Genomic DNA, 25,745 nt, shown 5'->3' on the forward strand with positions numbered 1-25,745 from the left:
ATCCCTGCAGCTTCTAGTTCTTCCAAATGTTTTCTTAAGTCCTCCAGGTCTCCTGGAGCTACTCTTTTGGAATGTTCCCTGAAAGGCCGGTCCTCTTTTACTCTTTTTCAGTGTTCTGCACTTTTTACACAGCCCACATCTAGTTCACTAGTAGAAAAACTATTTTTCTTTTTCATTAGTAGCTCTTTAACTCTGGTTAGCCACTCTGGGGACAAGAGACCACCTCCTATATCAATATCTTCCACCTTCAACTCGTTGGCCCTGCTCTCATTCCTTGTCAACACAAAAGCAGGTAAGGGAGGGGCAGCATAAACATTTCCCAAATGCACTTGTGAACGCAGGACAATGGGAGTACTTCTTTTATTCTTTAACCCCACAGGCAAAGTGTCATAAGGATGCTTTAACTTGTCTGCAGGCCAAACTTCTGGGCTAGTTCCAGCCCCGGTGGCAAGTCACTTTCTGGTCCATTTCCATCATGAGATGAGAGGAAACTGTTTGTCCACACATCCTCACTTTGGCTCTCAAGCAGGTGACCTGACCAGGATGAATTATATGCTCTTTCCCAGACAGGGTCCACACATGACCAATTGAATCTTTCTTACTATCTCCCTTTGAAGGGCACAGAAAACTGGTATCAGGAGAGGATGTAGTATTGGATGTTCCTGGGTCAACTGAGGCAGTATTTGTCCCCACTAAAATAGATGCAGAATCCTTTCCTTTTGTCCTGGGGCACACAACAGTGAGTGTTTGAAAAACTTCTGTTGACCCACAACTGAAGTGGAAAACTCTAACTTGAGTGAGACATAACCATCATAAGGGAACTTCGTGTCACTTAGCCCCCATATCTCCAAATCTTCTAACTTTTCAAGTGACAAATGCTTTTAAGTATTTTTGGTAGAAGTCTCTGTACAGAATGGTGATTTGTGCACCAGTATCCAACAGTGCTTTATTATACTCTCCTTCTATTTTTACTGACACGACAGGGGACGGTCCCAGTAGGCCATTGGGTAGTTTCTTTTTCCGATGCTGTTCAGCTGTATGGCAGTCAGCATGTGGTTGAGGTACCACCGGTTGACCTTACCATTTTAATAGATAAGACTCTTGCTTAGTAATGCTTTGAGGTCTCAGATGCTGAGATTTTGGCAGAGATGGCTTTCCAATTCGGTTGTTCAACTCAGATGAGCTAGAAATGTGCATAGTAGGTAGTTACTCTCCCCTATTACAAGGGTTTGTGTGGAATAGAGATCCAAGATGCTGTCTCTTGATGTTAGATTTTATGGAGCTCTTTGTAACTGGGCACTCAGCTGGCTCCATCACTGAGGCCCTTTGAAGTTTCCCTGCATTTGCACTAGCTAATAATAGTTTGTTCACCTTTTTGAAGTTCTCTGCATTAGGACAATGTCGCTTTATATGCCCTGCATCCCCAAAGAGAAAGCAAAATCCAGTAGGAACTCTAAACATTGGCTGATTTGGTTCTTTCCTGAGTCCTTTCGTGGAGGTTCTAGCTGATGTATTCCTTCCTTCAGCTAAAGTTACCACGGCTTTCTGCAGTTATGCAACTGTCTTGGTGACTTGAGCTATGGTGTCGGTCAGGGAAGACACCTGCATCTGTAACTGTGGCACCTCTACATTGTGGACACTCTGGGCCACGACTTCTGTTTGAGTAGTGAGCATGGTTATAGGCTCCTGCTGGTGTTCACTCACTGTTTTAGTTGCTATTGACCACTGTGATTTGTCCTCCAACAGGGCTTCCTCTTCCCTCACCTCTTTAACCAACTGAGAATAAGTTAGAGTCTCTTCCCTATTTCTCTTCCTCATTTTCCACACAGTGGGGTCCATAACTTGAGCGCCCTGTAAAATTTGTCCGAGATGTACTTGGTCAGCTACTTTTGGATCCACCCCCTTCTTTAGGATGATCTGGTGGAGCATTTCATCTAACCACTTAATGTAATCAGAGGGTTTCTCACCAACTTCTTGGTATGTTTGTTCAAACTGATACAGTAGGTCAGCAGCCCTCTCGGTCCTTCCAAACACATCCTGCAGTCCTCGTAAATAGTTCTTGGCTGTGCAGTCTTGCTTCTGAGATTCTGGAATATCCCACTCCTCTAGAGCTTGTGAAGCCTGATCCATCCAGGATTCAAAATCTTCCTCTCCCTGAGGTGTGGGTTGTTTGCCAGAAAAGAAACTTAATTTGAGGTAGCCAAACCCAGTGAATGGCTGTGTAGGCTTTAAGCATTTTTCTACAATACTTCCCAAAGCATTCAAAACTTCAGGCCCTATAGTATTTATGGGCTGTGAAGCTGCAGCTTCTGGTGTAAGGTTCTGACCTACTTGGATAGCTTCCACAGGTATTTTCTCTGTTGCTGAGGTAGTGCACTTCTTAGGGATTACCACACGGACTGCACTCTCACCTGAAATTTGTACACTCAAAGGTATGTGCTCATACACTAAAGGACTTTTCCATTCTAATAAGGCCAATGTGCTCTGCTCAGTAGGGTCCATAGTGCTGTCTAATAAAAATCCACACCCTACAACTGGTAAGGATTCTGTGACTTGATGTATTTGCATATCAGTCCATATGACCCCTGGCAACACCAGAACTAAGCAATGCTCTGACTGAGCATTGTGCTGTTTACACCACTTAGTGGCTACTTCTGGGTTAATGCTTCTGCTGGATTTGCTTTCCACATGTACAGGGGAATAGGGTGGAGTCCAAGGCAGTACAGGTAATCCTGGACAAGCCTCCAAATGTAGCACACCCACAGGTGTAGCTGAAGTAGATATGGGTTCCTTCAAACCTGACTCTGGTGACATCCCTATAGGCCCAACACACCAAGGTGGCGGATTGACTGACTTTATTCTATGTGACACATCTAGCTTAAAAGGCAATAGTACAACCACAAACAAATTATTTCAGCAGTTCACCAATTAGCAATAAGGCAAGGTGAGATATGCATGCAATGAAAACATACATTCACCCTCTTCCCCAGAACTCAACAGAAATAGGTCTAGACATTCAAACATGCACAAAGAAGGCCATATCAATGAGCAGTAAAGCTTTATAATGTAGCAATACGACCACGGAAAAAAATGCAATGTCATTAAGCAATAAAAGAGTTATAATATGACAATACAGATATGAGAAAATGCAATGTCATTGAGCAGTACTAACACCCTCAACCCCCTTGATCAATTCTAAACAGACCAACTGGCCAGTGACTACTTACAGTCTTGCTATCGGTATGATGGGGCCCAAGTTGGAACTCATGTGGATCCCAGTTATTTGTAATCCACAAAGCATTGTGGGGGATCAACAATCTTATAAAAATATAAAATGAAGATCAGAGCCTCACACCGCTCCATCGAGACTATCCTAGTAATCAGGCACCATGGTTCCTCTGATGAGAAAAGTAGAAAATCACCTGCCAGAACTCTGGTTATCATCTGTGGCTTCTGTGTACTAGGCCCAAAGGAACTCCTTTTCTTGTTGAATCATATGCAGACGTGGAACTACTGGTTTCAGACTTCTCTCCTGATTCCTCAAAATTCCATCATCCGGGATTTCAGTAACAGACAGACACAATCTGCTACTTCACTTCCCTGTCCCAAAGCACTAGAAAGAAAATCCAGTCATGCTGCATGGCCATTTTTTCCTTCACCTCCCCGTTTCAGTCTTTCCTCCTTTGGCTATTAACTCAGTCTCCTCTTTCACTTTCGAAATTGTCTTTTATATCCCTGAAAAGGAGCTCCACCTTGTAGTGTAATGGAAAACTACAGTCTTTAATTCTACAATGAAATACAGCGGGAGCTACATGAACAAAAAATCAGTATAGTAAAAGGTCAGATGGTATGGACCTCCAAACTTGTTTCAGAATAATCCATTTTTTAGCAATGGATGGAATACTTGATGGAATAATTTTTGGAGAGGGGATACCCTAGGAATCTCCTTGAAAATATTACAAGTAATGTCATAAAGGGTAGAACTGACAGATTCCATCCAATTTTGAAAGGTGGGGTGGTTAGACCAAGTTATAGTTAAGATAAAAACATTTTACTTGCTCTTTCAGTGATGGGGTTAAGTACATGAAGTATATTGTTAATGAAAAATGGGAAACCCTTACATATTTTGAAAATATAAGAGAAGTGGTGGGGATATCCTCTGGTTATACTTTCAGGCAAGTGAAAACCATAAAAATGATGCTGGAGTATAGTTGTAACACAGAACTCGGGGTGGGGATGATACAAGAAAATAAAACTCCTGTAAACTACTGTCATTTAATTTTTGACAAACCTACAGTTTTGGGTGGTTAGAAGAATTTGGTTAATCATACCTTACCACCGGCTAATTGTGGGAAGAGATCTGTGGTATATCTTGCTACATGTTCGACCTGTTCTGCATACTAGATTGGCATAACTAAGAGGTCTTTGAGGGAACGAGTTTATAAACATGAATATGTTTTTAGAACTCAAAATTTCAAGAATGTGCTCACACACCCACAGTAAAAGTTGTAATAATTACAAAAAAGATTTTATTTTTGGTATTGGGAAAAAATTCCATTTTATATTTTTCAGGATGGTGGGAGAATATCATAAAATGTAGGGAGCTGTGGTGGAAAGTTTATTTTATGGCCCATATCCCATGGGACTTAATGAGGAAGCTAGCATTATGTGCTTTGTAAGAAAGAAATAAAGCATTGTTTAGCACAATGTTTAGAATAATTACAGTGGTTAACTTGGGGTTGTTTATTGTATAAACATATTTATAATTGGTATTATTAATTAAGTTGTATTTAACAACATTTTTAATTTTTATTTTTTTAATCTTTATAGTTATATAACAGGGAACATTTTGTTTATGATTATGACTCAGGGAGTCATGACATGAATTTGTTATATAATGGTTAACACTGATAAAATTATGCATTCTGATGAAGCCTGTAGTTTCTGCAAAAAATGCTTATTATATATTAAACATTTTTATTATTTTCTGTCCTGCATTGCTAGTCATCCTTTCCACATATTTTTGGTTTGGTATCGATTGTGTTTTTCGACTGGGTGACATTCCCGGATTTGTTGTTTTTGTTAGGACAAAAAAATTCTCCCCAAGTTTCATCTAATAGTTCTACAGTTATTTTTCATTGTTAATACTTTTATATTATACAAAACAACATAATGACTCAAATTTTACAAGAATGACCTTTTATTTTGACAAAACAAGCCCTGCTATTTTCATTGGATATGAACTTTCCTGCAAAATCTCACATTTCCACAAAAAGCATCACACTTTGGGCCAAACCTGTCATCCTCCTAGCATAACAGTTCTGGGCACAGCCAAAAATAATCGGGGGATGTTAAAAACCCCCAAATCAGCGCCAGATTTTAAATATTTTTTTTGTAAACTTGGAAAGTTGATAGAATGACAGGTTTTGCATTAGCTTGCATTTTCTGAAGGATATGAAATCTTAAACTTAAAATATCTGCCAGGATGTTGATAGAATAACAGATTTTGCATTAACACTTATCTTCTGATGTATCTGAAAACTATTACCATTATTTAATGACTATACTTAAATACAAAATGAATTGTCAGAAACAGCAAAAGACAAAAAAATAAAATAACTGGGCATTCAGCAAAATTCTGGACAGTTGAAATGTTCTGAAGGATCAAGTCTGAAACGTAAATATCTGTCATAATTAACTGACTTTACTTCATCAGTCAGTGAGTTGATAGAAAACCAAAACAGACAAAATGAATCTGGACATTCTGTAAAATTCTAGACAGTTGTGATGTTTTGCAAAATATATAAAATGTATGCCTTTGGATTGCATTGTATATCGACAGGTCCACTATATATCAGTCTCTTGCACAACATACACCTGTTAATTATTAAATTAAAATATCAAGGTATGTCTTTACAATGCATTGCATTACATACCAGCACTATATCAGGCACTTACACACAATCCAGGCTTACTAATTTTTCGATTAAAAAAAGCTGGCAATTATTATATTACCAGACCAAGACTAACTACTATAGCCAGTATCTCATCCTCTAAGCATTATTTTTATTTCAGCCTAGCAGTGGGTGAAGGTACCTGCTGAGAAAAATATAAACAGTTGAAGCCTGAAGTCATTCTGTGCATGCATGTGTTTTAAGGTGTGATACTGTGCTTCTTCTTGCTTTAAACCAAGATAATAAATACAGTCAAACCAAGACGTAAGCAAAATACAGATGTAAGAGGGAGATGGAACTCCTCAGACGTTACCTCTTTCAATTACATCAGCAGCCAGGTCACGTATGCATACAAGCTGTGATCACATGGCAGGCTGCTGATCCTAACAGCCCAGACCACAAGTAAATTGGTGTGGTTCAAACCATAATGGACACTGAGCTTTTTTGATCTGCGCTTGCATTCCCTTAAGTCTTAATAAATTATAATACCATGGAACTTGGTAATGCACACATGCACAGTAAAAATTGCACTCCATTTCTTCAGCAAGCAAATTGCTCAGATGTTTTAAACTTATTAAATAATAATAAAAAGAAGTAAGTTAAAAAAAGGATGCTTTATTAAATTCAGTGTGTGTGTGGGGGTGGGGTGGGGGGTGGGTGGGTTGCAGCCTAGCATCTATCAAGAGCCACCCTGTTATAAGCAGCATATTTGTTGATTTGAAATGCGAAGGTTTGACGTTCTTAAGGTTAGATGGCTTACAATGGAATGTCTGTCCCAGAAAAGCAGGCTAGAGGCCATATGTTATCATTGTTACCTTTCACCCCTGAGCTTGTCTGCAGACAGGTTGAGAATCACTTCATGCTATTAAGTACAAGAAGTGGCATTCCACTCCTGCTTTGACATTCTTCTCGCATTTGTACTGCAGGATGGTTCTATTGGCTACTTTAAGGTGAAGTCAAGGAGTGCATTTCACATAAAACAAAATGGGTCATATAGTAGTAAAGACAACAGAAGGTATTAAATGAAAAATGCACATCATCTGTACTGTCTCCCTCATTATATGGTGTCTCATCATGCAATTACATTACCTTCACATAGCTCTCAACCTTCCATGTCCAAAATAAGGAACACTAGCCATCATAATGGGGAACAAATGGGCAAAATGTGAAACACATACTAATGGCTTACTAACAATTTCAACTAGGAAGGTCATAGGATGGTTAAAATATGCTGGTTTTACTTATAAAGAAGATCTTTTAATGAATTAATATGATTCATTTCTATTTACAATGGATTTCACTTAAAAAAATCCTAACACTGAATGTGTGACAGAGTCTTTCAATGTGGAACTTTGAGGAGCATGAACTTTTTAAGATCCCAAATGAGGTACATTCCTCGTAATGAGGTACACTTAAGAGGTATGTACCTTCACCTCACCATCTAATAATTTTTTAAGCAGACACATGTTCTTGATGAAAAAATTGTTTATTGACTAATGATTCTTTACTTTTGTTTAAGAAATATTCCACTAAGTAGATACCTTTGTATCAGGTATGACATGCCAGTTTCGATATGTTTAAATGAATTTTCACATGTAATGTGTGGTAATTGGACGATTTAAGAATTAAATTCTGGCTACAGGCTGTAGCACAGCTCACTGTCTCAATCATGTTACCGTACTGCCCATAAGTAGTGCTGACTATCCCTCATATGTGGTACTAGGGGACGCCTGTCTTTCCTCCACTGGCTCATGTAGGACGACAGCAGAGTGAAGTGCAGATGTTAACATCACAGGAAAGAACACACAAGTACATAAATATGTCAGAACAGAAGCTAAACAGGACAGACAGAGACTGAGTGAATCTGGATTTAAGACTTCAGTGTTGTTTGTTTTGTTCAAGCAGTTTACTGTCATGTGGAAATTAATGGGCTTTGCATGTGCTTTGCAGTCTCCTGTAGGTTGTAGGAGATGATCATGATTATCTTCTTTCAAGTAATTTTATTAGATTTTTCAAAATTTCTGAAACGTTATTACAGTTTCAGTATATCATCAAATTATTTTGTATTGTAAAGGTACAGCCAGACAGTTGCTCAAGATGGAGGTACTCCACCAAAATAAAAATGACATGACATATACAGTATATTCTACAAAAAGTGTTAATTATAAAGCAGTCTGGTTAGTTAGTAATGTTTTTGTTTTTAAATAAATCTCAGACATACATGTCAAAAAGGTTTACTCAGACTACTGACAAAAACAGTCACTGTATAAGGTATCTCTTACTGAAAAAATTAAAAACCCAGTAGCACATCCCAGAAACCACTTATAAAATCCATGAGAAGAATTACTCCCTACAAGTCTGAAGACAGCAAAAGCTAAAACGTTCCATAAATACAGTGCCATTCCATCTCCCAAGTCTGCATGACAGCCACCAGACATTTTATCAAAAGTAAAATACATCCTAGGAGAAGAGGGCAAGAGTCAAGTGGGATAAATTGATCCTTCCAAAAGAACAAGGTGATTTGGGATTACCTGATTTGAATGGGCATTTCCGAGCAACACCATTAAGGCTCCTATACATAGCACAATCACAAAGCTATAATTCAAAGTGGAAAGGTATGATAATGAAACGGGGGAAGCTCAAGAAATAAGGGGAGACTGGGATTTTGGATGCAGGTCCTTAAGGAGAATAGCAATAACCATACAGAATATTATATTTAAAAAGTAGCAGAAAGTATTCTAAGAACTAAGCCAGTATTGGAAGGGAGAAAGGAGATTTTGCCAATAGGGGTGACTGCAATTAGAGGTACAGAAAATAGGCAAGAGGGGCTGTAATTTACTGGAGAAAACTGTCAAGGGAACCAAGGTTATTGGGAGCAAATAATTGGAGAGGGAAAGGTAATAAAATGGGAAGAGGCCACAAATATATTTGAATTTAGGCTTGAGATTGCCTTCCCTATCAAGAAATGATATCAGAGTACAGGCAAAGAACTTAGAATTGGTAGGGCATATAAAATATTGCACGATAAGTATAGGAATAAATCACAGAAGGTTAGAAAGGATTGGGAAGAGAAACTGGATAAGCAATTCATAAAGAAACAATGGGAAGATATATGTATGTATGTCTCCCAAATATGCAACAAAGTCTAAAAGATTTAGGATTTTTGCTTGGAAATGTTTGCATAGATATATTTATACCCCTAGCAAACTCCAAAGAATTTTTCTTCAGGTAGACTGCAAATGTTGGAGGTGTGATAGGGAAAAAAGATATAATTGGGAATATATTTTTGGGAGTGTAATGAGTTAGCAGAATTTAAAAATCCCCTGCAGACTACTCTGTCAGAAATACTGGGCAGGTAAATTTATTTTTTGTAGCTGCGATACAGAATCCAAATTGCCTAATATAGTAAGGCCTGGCTGAGTTTAATTCTGGTGGCTGCCAAAAAAGCAGTTACTGCAAAATGGAAATCAAAGTTTAAACCAACCATGCATGAAGCAGTCAAAATAGTCAGAGAGATAAAAGAACTGGAATTGTGATCTTTAGAAAAGGGTCAGAGCAAATTACATGGAAAAATGGGGATTGTGGGAACAATACATACAGAATAATGTTTTGGAGGAAGAATGAGGTATAAGAGAAGTATGAAACTGAATGGGCTACATAATGTTGCTTGACAATGATTGTACAGAAAATTGTATGTAATGTATAATGTTTGCAACTGAAAATTTGTAAGTATAGTTTGTTTTAATTTATAGAAATATGTGATTGCATATGTCATAAGTGATAATTCAATAAAGATGTTTCTTATTAAAAAAAAGTAAAATACGTCCTAAAAAGTATAAATGTACATCCTTACTTTACCTCTGAACCTCAATGTAAGAATTCTGGACAAAGTAAAAAACAGTGGGGGAGGGGTGGCAAAGGCCTAAAAGTAGGGACAGTTTTTAAATGTTGCTTCTATAATTTTAGAAAGCTGAACAGGTTTTGCATTGACATGAATTTTATAGAGTGTGTCAAATGTTTGTCTTTATTTAGTGACATCAGTTCTCAATGATTTACCAGAAGATCGCAAACTTTATGAGAAATAGACCAAAGACAATAGACAAAAATCTGGACATTCTGTGCAAATCAGAACAATTGAGAGGCATGCATCCTCATTGGTTATACCTTTTTAGGTTATTTGCTAGTTTTCAAGGAAGTTTGTGTGACTAGAGTAATGAAATATGTGAAAAATGTTATCTGTTCCTTAGGAAAAAAAAGCATGCTTCTACTGCTCACACATCATGGAAAGAGCCAGAAAGACATTAGTGCTCTTTCATTAAAAGATCAAGTCTGGGATTCAGAAAGGGTTACTATGAGTGGTAATCCTACTACAAGGGACCAACTCTTAGCAATAACCATTCCTGTTTCAGAGATTGCCCCACCGCAGTGATTTTCAACAATCTGAAGAATCATTGCTGTGTGCTGTTCCACCAACAGTGCTAAAAGATAATAAGGCAATACACTAATACTAATTAGCCATGTGTTCTCCCCTAAAAATATATGCAACTACCTATTTATACTGCCAAATGATTTAGACAGTTGCTTGGCTGTTTAAATTACCATGGCCAGATGATAAAATTAACTTGGCAAAAAGGCTGCAGTCACTAACTGATCTCTATGGAAAAGGTTGAGGTGCAGGTAAGTGCAGCAAAGACAAAGGGGTGGAGAGTGTGAGTGTGAAACAGAAACATAGACAGTTTGCCATTGTATTTTGTCCTTGATTTTATTACAAGTTCTTTAATGAATGTAGCATTGTTTGTGTAAAAGGAAATGTGAAATCAAAACTTACTCAGAGTATGAGAACATTCTGAAATGTAACATTCTGAGCCATCACTGAATGATAATGGCATGATGGCACTGCCAGCTTAAGAAAATGAATTATTACTAGAAGGAAAATGCCGCAAAGTACCATCTAAAGTGGATAAACTTTGTTTCTTGTATTTATGTAAGTTTTTGTAGAGTGTAATGTTATATATTCTTCTTGTGTAATCATAGTAGGCTATCAAATCCTATTCTGAATAAAGTAATTGCCACAGTAACATTTTTTACAGGTTCTCAGATCATACCTCTCAACTGCCCAGATTTTTACACAATGTCCAGGTTTTTTGCCTCATATTTTTGGTCTCTTCTTCATAAGATTTGTGGTCTTCTGGCAATTTACTGATAAATTAAGTCACTAAAAATGACACACATTTGAGTTTCAGATTTTATTTTATATCCTTCAGAAAATGCATGCTAACACAAAACCTGCTATTTTCACAACTTTCTAAGTTTATAAGAGCAATACTTAAAATCTCTTCCTATTTGTAAGCCTTTGCCCACTCCTACACTGTTTTAGGGTTTGTCCAGATTCCTTCAGCTAAGAGATTGAAAGGTTATGTCTCACATTCACACAGTATGGAAAAACATTTAATGCCAGTCTTTTTTAATGTAATAAATTCCTCATGTTGGCCGAAAGCTAAATGATTTGTAATCTGACAGTGCTTCTCCCACCTCTAATTGCTGTACTGATATTGGTGCCATTAAGGCTCTTGAGTTATCTATAGTATATAGTGGCTCCCCTAACCCTCCATTTCTGTAGTGATGTCAGTGTCATTAAGGCACTTGTGTGTAACGTAGCCATGATGTCTAGTAATTTCCCCCACCCCAATCCATGTAGTGATGTCCATGCCATTAAGACAATTAGGTTGAATGTATCCCCTGATGTGTAGTGGCTCTCTCCATCCTTGTTCCATGTTCCAAGCTCATGGCAGGTAGTTGAACACAGGCTTTTGGTGATGTGGTAGGTATGGCTTTGCTGATCTTGAATTGCATGGTGTGTAGATGTATTCCTGGAGATGATTCCAGAGGAAAGAGAGAGAGCACATGGTTATTTAGCATATGCCTCTCCCCTAGAGTGCTATATTAGCATTCTGCACTGCCACAAGACCAGCCCTAGGTGATGTTGCATGCCTTCATGTTAATGCATCATGCAGCACTGCAGAGAAAGTTGTTAACTTCTGTGGCTGGACTTGCTTTATATGCGTTATTTATCTGCTCTTCCTGCCTTTGTTTACTTGGATCTTGTTAAGTTCATTATGGGGCTGAAGCACAGACAGTTTCTGTGTCTCTCCCTTTCTTAATCCTTTGATATATGTAGGGGGATCTGAAGTGAGCTATCTTTTTCAACTGGTCATAGTGATTCACTGTGTTCTGTATTTCAGATGCTGGAGTGCCATCTGGTAAGCTCTCTTTTTCCAGCATTGACCCCTCACCAGGCTGATGCCAGTACATCTGTGTTGGTCCATTTTTGTGCTGTGACTTGTGTTCATTCTGGGTTGCCTTTAGGGGTCACAGTATTGTCCTCTTTTACACAAGCACATTTTTGAGCACCGACCTTGGCTGTGTCATAGGTGCCAGTGTTGTTTATTTTAGGCCCTACAGTGGTTATTTTAGCACTGGCCCAACCTCCAGGTACCCTGACATTCTAATCTGTTTTACTCAGAATCAGATGGTCCAGCTTCGAGTAACCAATAATGGGCACAGCACCATTTTATCTTGGTGTAGGCTTCCCAAAAGATTATGTCCCTAACTTCTTCATGAACAGCTCAGGGACCTATAGTTACAACCTGAAGGACCTCCAGGGTTGTGTCAAGTTGCTATTAAGCTCTTCTTTTCCTCTTCTGATATAGAGGATTCCTTAGATATGCCTAAGAATTCTGCCAGAAAGTATCACTAGTTTGCTCCCCCTTGTGAAAAATAATGATAAAGGGTTCATTTCCCCACCCTCACCTCAAAAGCATCCTAAATTCAGTGAAGATTTATGAATGTTAAAGGAGAGAGGGAACTATCCTACTGAGAAACTCTCTTCTCTGTAGAAGAGAATTTAGTCTGCCTGTAAATCTAACCAAGCAGTTGAGTCCCTTTCTTGGTTGATATTATAGGAGATATTTGGGATAATCTGAACACTGTAATCCCTTTGACAAGGAACTCAGACAGGAGTTTTAGACCCTCCCGCAAGACAAGCCACATGGATGTAAGCTTCTATGCTGCATGTGACAGTGTCTGTGGCCACTCTCCCTGTTGTAAGAAATCTAGGTCACTAGACAATTTTGGAAAGCAGTTCTTCACTTCCACCACATTGTGCCTCTGGACACTGAATTATTTCACACAGATGATTTGTTTTCAGTGGGATGTTTTACATGGAATATTAACTGATGAAGGCTTTTTTAATATACTGTAAAAGAGAAGCTTATAAGGCTTCCACATATTCTAGCAGTAAGGACCCTCATGTACTAAAGAGAAAAAAATATAACTTTACTGAGTGTAAAATTCTTTTAATTGGGAAGGAGGCAAATTGTTGAACTGGAAACATAATGTACTCCTAAAACGTGCAGACATTTGCAATGCCTAGATGCATTGCTTTATTTCGACACCTTTTTGGATCCATTTTATCCACGTATGCTAAAAGACACTAGAAATAGGAAAAAGGCATAATCTGCTTTAGAATACAAACAGAAAGTTTTACATTAGAATATTTTAAATAGAGAGAAGGTAACTGCTAAGAGATACAATGCCTTACTCTAAGACTTGGCAGGTGGATTGCATATCTGGTTAGAGCTACAGCTGCATTCCATTTATCTGTGGAGTTACATTTTGGATTTCTGAGTCAAAAGTGTCCAGAATTCAGTATATCTCTTCAGCTATTGATAGAAGCAGGTCCAGATAAGCTGTTGGGTTAGAATTCTTCTTTATTTATGCTATCTTTATGCCATCTGTCTGTTTATACACATGTATGATGTGTATTTTCCCTGTGTAAGTTTAAAACTACTTGTGTATTTGATTTCACCAAATGCAGACCTTAATTTTATTTCACTCTTTGCCTCTTGATTACTTGGAACTGCATGGTTGAGCTACTGGAGTGGGTGCCAAGTTTTTTCCAGTTTTAAGGTATTTTTTAAATGATAATAAGAAAAACCTTTCTTTGTTTTGAAAAACATGTGAAGCAATTATTTGATTAGTACAGTAGATGTACTGGTTAAATAAATTAGCCTGTATCTTTGCTTTAAAATCAATGGGAAATTTAAGATGTTATGCCATTTATTATAATGACTTCTAACTTCAACCCCCATTAATATAGTAATAGGCCATGGGTTGCTAACTTTGTTCCTATATCTGTTCTGTCTAAACATTTGCAATCAGTTGGTGTTAGCAACCAGTCATAGTGCCTTTCCAACAGTCTTCAGTTATATAACTAAAAGCTACAAGAAGGATCAGATGCATGAGTTTTCATGTATGGTTGCCTCTTGCACTTCTTTTATGTTACTTTATGGTAGTACTAATAACACCACTGCCCACAACAGAATATATATTTTTTTGTTTCATTTTAATTTACTTTTACTGCTGTTGATGAGGAGCGTGGTGTCTTGGTAGCAAAAACTGCAACCTTCACCAACAACTTTGCTGTGGCTATTTTTTTTACTTTTGGAGTTTACAGGGGGATCCACTACAAGCTGTTATTTGTTTCAGGGAGAGGCAGTCTGTGGTTGAAATCCATGGATATTTAATAGTGTCTGAAAGCTCCAAGGTAAAATACATTTGCTGTGGTATTTTTTTACTTTATTTGTCAGGAAATCAGCTAGATCTTTGTGTAGTGATAACAGTATACAATGCCAGCAGCACCATACAATTACATTTATTTATTTGTTTAATTGTATTAGAATTGGGATTGCCCTGTAGCAGAAAGTGGAAATGCATTACTGTCACTATTATTTCACCATGTTTGGCAGTCAAACATGAAAGGTGATTGACCAAAGTGTCTATTTATGTGTATGTGTGTGTGGGTGGGCAAGCTATGTATGAAAGTGAAAGGTAATTACACGACTCATGTTAAGCATTCATTAATATGGCTAGTGTGAGGGTGTCTATATGTGGCCAACAGCATGAGGTTGAAATAAATTATTGTGGTCATTGTTTCTTTCAGATTATTCACAATCAGACAGCAGATGTGTACTGAGAAGGTAAATGTCTTTTTGATGTAGGGGGCAAAGATGCATGCTGCATATGAAAGTACAGGGTTGTTATATAGTCACTGTTTAACAAAAAGGATATGGTTTGTTTGGGTCTATGTATGTGCCTAACAGCAGCAAGTTGAAATGTGATACTGTATTGTTATGTTTTTTATAGGATCCTAGGATCATAGCTGGTACCTAGGCTAGCTGCCCCAGGACCCTTACAAGCCTAGCCAAATTCAACCTGTGTTTCCAAGAGTGTCTGGTTCAAGCAGAAACTAAAATCAGCACCTATTGCCCCTGTCCAAGAGGGACACAGGTGGAACCCCCAGGGTGAATTTCTGGTTATGCATCCTGTTGTCCAAATTGCACTTAAATAGGGCCAACGAGGGGCTTTGTTTAATATGAATAGGAAGCTTGTTCCAAAGGTAGGGCAACCTCTATGAGATAAATCTGTCTCTCCAGCAAGTTCCGTTGATGTCACATACCAGGTTAAGGTCCTTTGAGTGAGTAACCTATGTGCCATTTGGCTTGTGAATATGCAGCATTTTCATCAAAGCTGGGTCAGAGATTGCTCTGTATGCAAGACACAAGTTGTCTCTGAGTAGTCTGTATGACACAGATTTAAGTGACAATGATTTCAGTCTGTCCACATTAACTCATTACATCTGAGTGACACCTTCAGATGCATCTGTAGTTAACTCCTGCTGACACCTCTAAACATAATCTATTGCTTGTTCATATTTGCATCAGTTATTCCAAAACCATGTTATGTACAAGGTTGTAAAGATTTCATCTTAAAGCTTACACCTTGGCAAACTGTCCTGCATTAATATTTGACCTCTGTCTAGTGCAGGTAATTCATTTATTAACTGTTGTTTTTATATATTAATTTATATAGATATAATTTTCTCATTTTTCTAAATATCTCAATAAACAAGTAACACAGACAAACCTCCTCAACCTCATATGAAAGCTCTCAGCTAGATGACTAAAACGCTGCTGACAGTATGTGATTGTGAGTTGCCAAGATATTGTAAGTTGTTTACAAAATATTACAAATGTAATTGTTATTGTGTTTACTGTGACTTACAAAATTCTGTTTATGATGTAGAACCTAAATAATACTACCGCTATAAAAATAGCCTGAAGAGTTTGCCATTTATTATTCTTTGATAACTCCTATGGTGCCAGAGATATGAATATTCATTTGAAACTTGATGTCATAATTTGATTATGTCAAAAGGCTTAGGCTCCACCCATTAGATGTTACAGTGCAAACTTCCTGAGCTCCACTGGAGTGAATGAGTTAAGACAGATCTTGAAAACCCTGAATTTTCTTTGTAAGGAAACTTTGTGGTCTCTATATTTGCTGCAGGTATTTGGAAAGGAACATACCAAATGGAACATTGTACTCTATTATTGGCATGATGACGGAAGAGTACAGGGGGTTATAACCCCCTTTTTTTTCTGGATGCAGTGCCCTTACTTATGAGATGAGCAATATAAAATGCCATTCTTACCACTGTGGAGACATGGTTATCAAAGTTAAGGTTGCTGTCAACCTGTGTGCCCAGATCTCTTACCACTTACTGTCTGCTTAGGGTATTGCTATTGGTGTGCTAGTTTGCAGGAACATCACCCTTACCAAAGGGGATGATAATGCATTTTTTTGCATTAAGTTTAAGACCATGACTTTGAAACCAGTCATTATTCTGTATAAGACATTCTTGCAGATGTTGACATTGCTAGAGGTTTCAATGATCTCTCCCAGTTTACAGTTATCAGCAAACTTTGTCAGCCACAGTCCTTTAGTTTTAGCCTGTACTTTGGAGAAGTAGATTCCGAAGAGTAGGGGTCCCAGAACCAACCCCTTTGGAACACTACTGGTTATGGGTCTGCTGGAGGAAGTGGAGTCTCCTATTTTGACTGTATGAGTTCTATCAGTGAGCCAGTTTGCTACCCACCTGACAATATATGGGTTGATATCCATTTTTTTTTAAATTTCTCCAAATCTTTTGGGTTTCTAATACTATGACGGGAATGGACCTCATCCCTAAGTCAAAGTACAATTAAAGTTCATGAAATTAGTATTGTTTCAGTCTTTGATGTCAGCCAAAAGTGCTCTTCGCAGTACTCGCAATGTGCCCAGTAATGACTTCTCCTGCAATTTGTATGGGGTTACATGGATTGGTAACATATCTAAATACGATTGTAGATTCTTTTCTATAAGACCCATTGCTCCAACTACTATTGGAACTTTCTGGGTATCTTTCTTCCACATTGCTCTCATTTCTGTCTACAGATCCTGATATTTTATGACTTTGTGTCTCTGTCTGTACTCAAGACACTGTAGTCACTGGGTGTAGCAATTTCAATGATCAATGCTACTTTTGTCTTCTTTTCTTGGAACACTATATCCTGTTTTCTAGCATCTGTCTTTTAAACTGTTGGTAATGGGTGATCCCGTGTGATATAAACTTCATCATTTTCTATGATGCTTTGTGGATCATGTTTCCAGTGTTTTTCAGCCACTTTAATACCATAATGTTTGTACAATCCCCAGTGCAACAGTCTTGCCACATTATTATGCCTTTCAGTATACAGTCCTTCTGACATTAGTATGTCACAACCAGCAATGAGGTGTGTGACTGTTTCCAATTCGGTTTTACAAAACCTACATTTGTCTGTTTCTCCATGTTCAATGGACTTAATAAGCCAGCGTGTACATAGCCCACTACCTTGGGCTGCCAATATTAACCTTTCATCTTTTGGTTTGAATTCGCCTCTCCTTAACCATTCCTGTGTTTGTTCCTGGACAACATGAGGTTCTTCCAGAAGTTTTCTATGCTTGCAACTATATTTATGCTTTTTCCACATTTCTTGCCTTCTCATCTGGTCCTTCACCTTATATTCTTTCTTTTGTTTTTGGCACATTCAGTTGCTACCTGATTTTTGTCTACTTCTGGTTTGATTTCCATTCCTGCTTGATGCTGTTATGCTTCTGCTAAATTAAGCAGAGAAGTAATCTTAGAATTATTCTCCTCATGTTTCAAAACTTTCATTACATTTGGGTCTTGTGAGGTCAGCAGATATGTGTGGAGTCCAACGATTGCAGATTTATACATGTAATCAATTTCAAGGAGGCCCATCCCTCCTTCAGAATGGGGAATATATAATCTTGGTATTCACTGATTTTTATAAATCATTTGGTGAGCATGAAGCATCTTTCTTGTTTTCCTATATAATCTATTCATATCATTTTGGGGCCAGCCAGTCACTCCAAAACTGTAAGTTAGGACAGGAAGAGCAAATTGGTGTATAGCTTGGATTTTGTTCCTAGATGTCAACGCTGTTTTCAGAATTAATTTAAGTCTTCTAAAGTATTCCTTACTAAGTTTTATTCGTACTTGTTCATGTTTTATAGTTGATCCTTCGTCAATTCCCAAATATATATATATATACACTCCGTCTTGCTCAAGTTCTTTTAGATCACATTCTTGTCCCTAACTGATGTTTTCCTGGTGGTGCAGTTTTCCTGCTTTAAAGGTTGCTTTTGCACACTTATCAAGACCAAACTACATTCTTATATCATCTGAAAAAGTTTTGACAACCTGCAGCTGTGCTTTCAGTTCCTCATCTGATGAGCTGTACAGTTTTAAATCATTGACAAAGAGAAGATGAGAAGTCTTTACACTTTGTTGTTTTTTAGGAGCCAAATTATAGCCATGGCCTAAGTTGTTAAGTAAACAGCTTAAAGAGTTAATGGCAAGGCAGAATAGCAACAGTGACAGAGTCATCCTGGAATATCCCCCGTTGAATTTTATTCCCTGGGATAATAATCTGTTCTTTATCATGGCTTAATTGCAAAGTGGTCTGCTACTGTTTCATGGTCACTGTAATGTAGTCAGTCAGTGTAGGGTGTATCTTATACATTTTTAAGCAATATTTTTTCCATGAACGTAGGATACTGTCAAATGCTTTTTTGTAGTCAATCCATGCCATACTTACATTCTTCCCCTTTTTACAGTTCTACAGTATGACTTTATTTAACAACAAATGATCCTTTGTTCCATATGACATTCTTTTATTGCCCTTTTGTTCTACTGCTATAATTGAGTTTTCTTCTAAAATGACTATAAACTCTGTCTGCATCAATTCCTGTGTATAGTTTATATGTCATCGGAAGGCAAGTTATTGGTCTATAATTTTTAGGGTAGCTTGCAGGTTCACTCTTAAATAGGAGTATTGTTTTGCCTGTTGTCAGCCAGGTTACTGTCTGTTCAGGGTGTGCATATAACTAGTTCTTACGCATGGCTAAATCCTTGTGCAAAGATGTTAATACTTTTAACCCAAAGTTAGGTACAGCATCTGGAGCAGGGGTTTTCCAATTAGAGGCTTTTCTTAACTTTGTCTCAATCTCTTCATTCCATTTCATATCCTGTACCTTTAAACTTCTTATTCTTTCTTTTACTTCTTCCAGCCATTTAGCATAATTTGTTATGTTCCACAGGATCTTCATAGATACTTCTCCAAAATATATCTACTTCCTCTTTTTTTGTTGTCTTTCAATTCCTTTTTCCTTATTTCCCAATTCTCTATAAAACTTTTTGGGTCATCAATAAATTGCTTATTTTGTACTTTTCCTTTATATTTATCTGTGTATCTCCTAAGGTTTTCCGCTTGTGCTGAAATTTTTAGTTTGTTATTTGTGATAGTGCATGATAGATCCTAGTCTGTTCTACAACTGTGCATTGCTTTAATTACATATATCTTTCTTAGTGTTTTTGTGGATCTATTCCCTCTAATAACCAGCTGGGTGAGTTTATCAATGATGCCTGAGTAGGGGATTGTGTCAAAGGCTTTGGCTATGTCTAGGTAGGCCGTATGCACAGATTTGCCCTCTTCTAGGGCTTTGGTGACTGTCTCAAAGAAGTCCACCAAGTTTAACAGCCATGATCTCCCCTTGACAAAGCCAGACTGGGTGGGGTCGAGCTTTGGAGATTTCCTATATATTTGTGGATAAGGTCCATGATGATTTGTTACATGGCCTTGCAGATAAGGTTGGTCAGGCTAATGGGCCTATAGTTCCCGGGGTCCATGGATGCACCCCCTTTGTGCAAAGGGATGATGATAGCTGTTTTCCATTCCACTGGGACAAAGCCAGTGCTTAGGCTGTGATTGAAAAGCGTGCTCAGTGGTGATGCTAATTCCTGTTTTAACTCATATAGAACACAGCCAAGGATGTTGTTTGGTCTCATAGAGGCTGTGGTTTTGGCCTTGGGAAGAGCATTTAAGACCTGCTTCGTGGAGATACTTGGCAGGGGACAGGTGTAAGGGATGCTTTGGGTTATATGTGGCTGGAACAGGGGTGTGAAGTTTTCACTGAACCTGTCAGCCAGCAGGTTTGCTATAGCTACAGGTTCTGTATATATGTAGTACCATTAAGTACAGCGCACATCTGGGACTTACCTACCTTTGAGGTTATGTAACTAAAGAATGCCTTGTAGTTATACTTAGTTAGGGAAGCTAATTTGGATTTGTAGTTAGCTTTGGAGGACTTCACGAGGAGTCATATTTGCTTGCTGAAGTTGAGTAGGGAGTGTTTCCACTTTTGGGACTGTTCCTTCCTGCTGTTAGACAGCAATTTCTTTCTCCTGTTGTATAGCCTGTTAATGGCAGTTGTCCACCAGGTAGATTTGTTTTTCCTTGAAGATCTTGCTTTGGGGCTGTCAGGTACAGCAGAGTCAATACAATTGTACAGGTGCTTGTATAAAGCATTGGTGTATAACTCAGCATAGGTGTCAATTCCATCAGTGAGGAGAGGGGCTATGAAGCTATTTATGCCATCACGTAAGAGGTTGTAATTGGTCTTGGAGAAATTTTTTGTCTAGTTGTTGCTAAGTGGGGGGGGGTCTTGTGTTATAGTTACTTCTAACAAGACTGATTTGTGGTCAGATCTCACCAGCAATGGCCACACACTGGGGGTGGTGCAGTGGTCTCCCATGTTGGTGAGCACCAGGTCCAAGATGTTTGAACCCCTTGTGGGTGTATCAACCAGCTGGTCCAGGACATTGGAGTTAACAAAGTCCAGGAACCTTTGGGCAAGTGAGTTGGAATACGTATAATTTGCCCAATCTGTGGACAGGTAAATAAAGTCACCCAAACCCAGGGTGTTTGGTTGTATCTTGATTGACTCAAGTAGATCCAACTAGGCTGAGTGGACGTTCTGATTCATGGAGGGGGTCCTATAGCTGGCAATGACTTGAAGAGGGGTCTTACCTCAGTCAATTGCACCTGAAGTAATTCAAGGGAATTGTGCTGTTTAACCAATCTAGAGTTATATTTATCTTTAATGAATATTGCTACACCACCGCCTTTAGTTCTCACATCTTCAGTTTGTGGTCTGAATGTGTGGAAGGAAATGTAACCTGGTATAGCTGGTGTGCTGTCCGCAGGCTTAAACCAGGTCTCAGTGACGGAACAAATGTCAGTATCTTCCAGGGAGAGGACTGCGTCCAGTGAGTGCAGTTTATACTTTAGACTCCTAGCATTTAGCAGCATAACACTGAGGTTGTTTTTAGAGGGTATTTTTACATTGGGAATTTTGTTCTTATGATATTGCCTAAAAAAGGCACTATGGGGATCACAACAGCCTTAGTCTGTAACCAAAATCCCAGGGGTGAGAGATGAAGACCATGTGGCAAAGCATCAAGGTATGTCGACCATGTCATCCCAGGCTGACAGATACTGGATCCCCCTAGACTGACACCAGAAACTAAGCCAATTGTTGAAGTCAATCATTTTTTGTTTGTATTGAGGTATCATCCTAGGCGAAGGTAAAATGCTGCTTAAGGCTAGGGACATACCTGCCTGAGACACATAATCTGAGAGCTAAGTCATGTCTCTCTCTTCATATAGTCGAGGTACGTCTCAAGAGGCTCACTCCAACATGGACTATGACAGAGTCATAACAGTGCTTGTTGTTGAGGGAGTTGAGAGCATGTGTGATGTGGTGGATCCTGGCACCTGAGAGACAGCTGTCCGTGAACTTTTCCTTAGCCAGCCTGGTGAGAGGGACATCTATGTGTCTCACAATTGAGTCGCCTATGACTAAAATGTTTGTTTTTGTGTTATTCATTAGAGGCTTGACTGGTGAGACACTGGTGTGTAATACATTGTGTACTATGTTCTGCAGTGGATGTATTATGTGAAGCGTGCTTGTGTTTGTGTTTAGGAGGTCTCTGATGTTTAGGTAAGCTTCTTGTAAGGACCGCCACATAAATATGTTAATGTGTTGTTGGTATGGTAGGAGCAGGAGGTGAGGGGTACATGTTGATAACCTGCTTAGGATCAGATAGACTGACTGGTGAGCGAGAGAACCTGGATTCTAGGTTCTTCATATAGATGCATCTCTCACATAATGAACTTGTGTGGATTAGAAGAAGTGGGTTGTCAGTGTACATGAGACAATTGCTACATTGCCTCAGGATGCCCATGTTGACCAGGCTGGCTGGAGAAACTGTGGAAAATTGTCTGTCCATAATGCTAGGTTAAGTTGATGTGGTCAGAAAACAGAGAGAGGTCAGGAAGGAACAGGTAAAGTAGAGGACAGGAGAAGTGGATAAAAAATAAAAAAAGGGCTAGTGGGTACATACATACATACAGATATTTCAAGCACGGGCATTAATGCCCTTCTAGCTTGCCAATATAACAAAACACTTGTTCCCATAATAAGTATCCAGGCTGTTCTTAAAAATATCTAAACTAGTACTTGCTTTAATGTAATTTGGTAGTCTGTTCCATGCATCAGCTATTCTGTCAGAGAACCAATTAGTACACTTCTCATTCCTATAGAATCTTCTACATAGGTTATCTGGTTATTCTCTAGTACTTTTTGATAACCCCAAACATTCCCAGAGATAGTTGTCCCTAAATGCCCTATATACCTGAATAAGATCTCCTCTTAGATATCTATAAGAAACACTGTACAAGTTCAGATATTTTTGTCTTTCATAATAACTTAAATGTTCACATCCATGGATGCTCTTGGTATATTTCCACTGTACTCTTTCCAGTTTACTCATGCTTGTTTTCTTATAGGGTTTCCATATTGTTATTCCATACTGAAGTTTGGGTCTAATGTAACTAACAAACAATGACTTTATCATTTTTGATTTGCTAGACTTTATAAATCTTTATACAACCTATAGTTCTATAACTATCATTAACCAATTGGTTGATATGATTAGAAAACTCATAGCTGAATCTACCCATATACCTAGGTCCTTAAATGAGTCTACTGTTTCAATCACTGTGTGCTGTATTAAATATTCACCTTTCAATTTATGTCTCCCAAATCTCATATGCTTAATTTTTGATGTATTTGTCAGCATATTATTCTCCTGTGCCCAAATGGTCAATTTAGTCAAGTTGTTTTGCAGACATGCCTTATGTGTAATGCATGTAATCAGTTTACCCAATTTCAGGTCATCTGTATATAGACTGTAGAACACCTTAGATGAAAAAGTTAGGTCTGAAAGACACAGTCTAAATAAGTAAGGGCCTAGGATAGTGCCCTGTGGGACACCCTGACTGTAACGAAGGATTTCACCTGTCCAGTTTCTGTATGATACTGCCATGACCTGTTTGTAACCCATGCAGCTGTCCATCTTATCAACAGTACATCAATACCTGGTTGTAGTGTTTTGTGTATGACCCTGTCAAATGCTGAAGTTAAATATATATAAATTACGTCACAGCACAATTTTTCATTCATAGCTCTTATTATATTGTTATAGAATATCATGTTACAGGTGGTAATTCTATTTTCAACATATGCATGCTGATATATGATTTCAAGTCCCAACCTATCCAGTTCTGACAATAACTTATCCAATATTACCTTCTCCATTATTTTTCCACAACATGAAAGTAGACTTAAGCGTCTATATCATTCTGGGTTTGTCCTACTCCTCTTTCCCTTAAAGACAGGTTTAATAAGCGCATGTCTCCAATCTTGAGGAATCTCCCTATATTTATATCACCTATTGAATAATAGATATAATGGTACCATAAGTTCTTGCTGAAGTATTCTCGGGTCATTGTTACTAATTCCGTCTCCTCCCTGTGCTTTGTTTGGATCCAGTTTGCACAGTTCTTTTTCAATATAATCTAATTTGCTTCCAGTATCTGGGGTTACCTGGATGTCACTAGGAGAACTTACCACCCCTTTTGTGTAGCCAAACTGTTTTGCATAAGATTTTGTAAAAATATCTATAATCTGTAGTTTCTGAGAATATTTTAGAATCTGCACACAGTTTATCAAGGGTCTATATCACATAATCGAAATTACAAAATATCGAACACCATAAGCTCGAACTTGGAATTTCAAAATGTGACAACATCGAACACTCAGAATAGTGAATTTTTTCCCAGTGAAAAAAATTGCTGTTCCGAGAAGCATACACACAACACAAACACACCAAAATAAATAATCCTTACACATGCACTTAACAAAACCCTACTTCTAACCTTACACTAAACCGTAGATACATTCCTATCTATCCACTACTCTTAACCCGCACCCTAACCCTAAGGTCCGTAACTATCGCACACTTACCCTAAGGAGCTATACACAAACTAAATAATACACACACATACACTTAACAAAACGCCACTTCTAACCCTACACTAAACCATACATACATTCCTATCTATCCACTAACCTTAACCTGCACCCTAACCCTAAGGTCCATAACTATCTCACACTTACCCTAAAAAAATATACACAAACTAATTAATACACACACATACACTTAACAAAACCCTACTTCTAACCCTACATTAAACCATACATACATTCCTACCTATCCACTTACCTAAACCCGCACCCTCACCCTAAGGTCCGTAACTATCGCACCACAGTGGAGGAAATAACGAAGCCACGGAATGGCCCACCAAACTCTTGCCCTAGGTAGGAATTCAATGTTCTGTGGCTTCGCTATTTTCAGCCTTCGATGTAGTGGGTTCGATATTATAACATTCTAAGTTTTGCAACTTCGATGTTATAATATAGACCCTTTATCAATTTGTGTGTCAGGAGCTTCACTGAATGTATCACCAATCAGTGACAGACAATCACGAGTACTTACTAATGAAGCACCAGCAGAGTACTAAGGGAAAATTTGCAGGCAAAAGTGTTGGCATCTATAACCACCAAAAGGACCCACTGCTGCACAGCAGTGCACAGTGCACAAACATGCTGCTGTGTAGCAAACGTCCGCAAACTGATCTAAACAAACTAACCAATAAAAAAGGTCAAAAATGAGCCCTGTTCCACAACCTTTGATCAGATGAGTTTTAACTATACACTCCGGCCACTAGGGTGCAGGGGACCCTCTCCAACTCATTTTCTTCACAATGAAGCAATAGAAGTATACAGAATGTGGGCATAATTTTTGGGTGAACATGATGTATCAAAGCAAATGGCAATTACAGTATCACTTCTGAATGATTATTGATGTGGTTTATTGGGGGGACTGTATCTCTGAAGCAGCAACATTGCCAGTAGATTTATGTGATTCATTCACAGCCACTCAGAAGGGACAAATTCCTCTATGGCAGCACGTGTGTTCCGCTCTATAAGCATTTAATGTGTGTAACCTGTCTCTCCACCTCTCTGTCTGGAACTCCATCACAATGGGCAAATGAATAAGAACAGTAATACCTGGTACAATATTGCCTTCTAAACCCAAACAGT

The 25,745-nt window shown here is 38.3% G+C and overlaps 1 protein-coding gene across 1 annotated transcript in view; it reads left to right on the plus strand.

The window, feature by feature from the left end:
• IGSF11 (immunoglobulin superfamily member 11) overlaps nt 1-25,745 on the plus strand; it is an 899,111-nt gene that overhangs the window by 234,650 nt on the left and 638,716 nt on the right. The gene's annotated exons all lie outside the window — the stretch shown is intronic.

This window comes from Protopterus annectens, chromosome 5.part1 (assembly GCF_019279795.1).
Source record: "Protopterus annectens isolate FY-2018-M chromosome 5.part1, PAN1.0, whole genome shotgun sequence".
Taxonomy (NCBI): Eukaryota; Metazoa; Chordata; order Ceratodontiformes; family Protopteridae; genus Protopterus; species Protopterus annectens.